General features: G+C 47.0%; 1 non-coding gene across 1 annotated transcript; it reads left to right on the top strand.

The window, feature by feature from the left end:
• Positions 1-1,746: 1,746 nt before the first annotated feature.
• On the top strand, positions 1,747-1,872 carry LOC113908369. Its single transcript, XR_003515444.1, has one exon. It is a non-coding gene; the product is annotated as a small nucleolar RNA SNORA25 (small nucleolar RNA).
• The last annotated feature ends 966 nt before the right edge of the window (positions 1,873-2,838 follow it).

Raw genomic sequence — 2,838 nt, 5'->3', positions numbered from 1 at the left:
GAGGCTTGAACTCATGACCCTGAGATCAAGAGCCCCACACGCTTCTGACTGAGCCAGTCAGGTGCCCTTATTTGTTGTTTTAAGCTGCTAAATTTTGGGGTAATTTGATCCATAGCAACGGATAACTGATATACACTTTTAAACTGGGTCAGTAGCTTCCAACACCAGGAAGAGATAAGAAAAATGGCTGGAAGACAAAAGGGGGTGAAGGGATGTCTCTGAAAATGTGCAGAATCCTTTATGAAGTACTTATATCTTCAACCATTGCCTCCGTCCCATGGAATATGGGGACACCTGACCCGTCTTCTCAAACTGGAGGACTCCAAGGGAGGAGCCTGTGAGGTAGAAGAGAGAGTCTGGAATGGGGTCATGTAACCCCTTTTTTTCTGAAGTTATTAACTGGCAGTTGGCAACTCACCGGTGTATGCAGTTGTGGGGTGGCCCACTTGGGCACCCAGAAGGTGGTGCCTCATCCCTGGCATTTCACACAAGAAGGCCCATACAGGAAGGTCCCACCATCCTGGTTAATGGTGGGCTGACCGGGGAGAGCCAGCTCAGTTGCCCAAGGAGGGGAGATCCTGCCGGGGGTTGGAGTGGCTGAGGGTCTGAAAGCTGCTTGACCACCTGCCGTTGAAGATCCACCCAGCCTAGGACCTTGGATAGACACACTGTCGGGGTCATTGCCTAAACCAAGGACGGCATCACAGCCAAATCCTACCTGGGATCCCCCCACAAGTGCGCACCTACCACCAGCCACCGAGGGACAGATCAGAGAAGCCCAGCCTGGCAGAGAAAGGAGAGGTCCTCCTTCACTTCCCACAAGGGGACTCTTGGAGCAGACCCAAGGGACTTCAAGGAGGAGGGGAAGGAGCACCAATGGACAGAGCTCTCCTCTGCTTCCCGAGCCCAGGGCAGGGGCTCTGCACCAGACTACCGTAGAAAATACCAACCTGAATGTGCCAGGTGTTTTCCTTGAAATGAAACTATTTTAAACTGGAAGTGGCTGGGCACAGCTGATATTTATAAGATTGGGCTAACTTCAGTTTTTCCACTGCCGAGCATGAGTAGGGGTTCTTTTTAGAGAAAAGGAAGTTAAGTTTAAAAATAAAGCAAACCTCTTGTTGGCACAAGGCAAAGTGGAGATTGTTCAATTAAAACTGTTAAATGAGCAGGGAGACCTGAGGTATGTATCCGACTTCCTCTTGAATGTTAAGTTGGTCAAGTTCCCCATGTGGGCATACTGTCCCCTTCCAAGACCTTCCACAGTTATAAATGCAATTAAAAAAAAAACTGTCTAGAGTCTCTTGCCGCCTTGTAAGTACCACCCCTTCTTTGGTTCTAGACCAACGGAACTTTCCTTGATGGTGGAAATGTCCTGAGTCTGCCCTGCCCAATATGGCAACCACTGACCACACGTGGCCACTGACCACTGGGGGACTGACTTTAAAACTGTATTTTAATTAATTTAAATGTAAACAACCACATGTGGCTAGTGCCACCACACTGGACAGTGCGGTGCGAGATGGAGTCAGACGTATTTCTTTCTACTGAACTTTTGGAAATTCGGGGCACGTCCTTGTTCGTTCACTGTCTTGAGCTTGGGTGAAGCTTTCTGACACTTCCACGCCACCCACCCATCCTTTCTGATGTGTCCTCAGAACCAAATTGAGGAGAGCATGTACAGTAATGCTTACGTGGGGAAAATCTGAGCACAGACTGGATTCTGATAATATTAAGAAATTACTTAGGTCATTTCAAAGAGGGATTTGGGGACTGAGACCAAGAGCTCTTAACACTCTGACCAATATTGAAGTTCTCCGTAGGATGTAATAATTACTCAATAGTGCCATGGTTTCCTGAGGAGATAGAAGATAAAAAAAGAAAGAGAGAAATTACTAAAATTGCATACTGGGGTATTTACAGATAAAATAACACGCTGTCTATAATTTGCTTTAGATAATGGAATGGGGACTGAAGAGAGGAGACAAGATTGGTTGCTAATTGTTGAAGCTGTGTGATGGGTTCATGAGCTTGCCTTAGATTAGTCTCTCTATTTTACACATGTGTACTTTTTTTAATCAAAAAAGTTAAGATGGGGGATGGGATAACTGGGGGATGGGCATGAAGGAGGGCGCTTGATGGAATGAGCACTGGGTGTTGTATGCAACTGATGAATCACTAAATTCTGCCCCTGCAACTAATAATACACTATATGTTAACGAACTTGAATTTAAATAACATCTTTTTAAAAAATTAAGAGTTTTAAACAAAATGGGAGGGGCACCTGGGTGGCTCAGTCGTTAAGTGTCTGCCTTCCGCTCAGGTCATGATCCCGGGGTCCTGGGATGGAGCCCCGCATCGGGCTCCCTGCTCCGCGGGAAGCCTGCTTCTCCCTCTCCCACTCCCCCTGCTTGTGTTCCCTCTCTGGCTGTCTCTCTCTCTCTGTCAAATAAATAAAAATAAAATCTAAAAAAAAAAAGGGAAAAGGCTTGTATTATGATATCAAGTAGAAGGGAAAAAAGAGGGGTGCCTGGCTGGCTCAGTCATGGAGCATGTGACTCTTGATCTTGGGGTCGTGAGTTCAAGCCCCACATTGGTCATGGAGCCTACTAAAAAAACAAACTAACCAAAAAACTACTAAAAAAAAAAATTAAGGGGAAAAAGCAAGCCACAAGGGACACCCGGGTGGCTCAGTCGGTTAAGCATCTGCCTTTGGCTCAGGTCATGATCTCAAGGTCCTGGGATCAAGCCCTATGTCGGGCTCCCTGATCAGCAGAGGGCCTCCTTCTCCCTCTACCCCTCCCCCTGCTCCCTCTCTCGCTCGCTCACTCTTGCTCT

The sequence above is a fragment of the Zalophus californianus genome, chromosome 16 (assembly GCF_009762305.2).
Source record: "Zalophus californianus isolate mZalCal1 chromosome 16, mZalCal1.pri.v2, whole genome shotgun sequence".
Taxonomy (NCBI): Eukaryota; Metazoa; Chordata; class Mammalia; order Carnivora; family Otariidae; genus Zalophus; species Zalophus californianus.
This window is presented reverse-complemented; position numbering and strand designations above follow the sequence as displayed.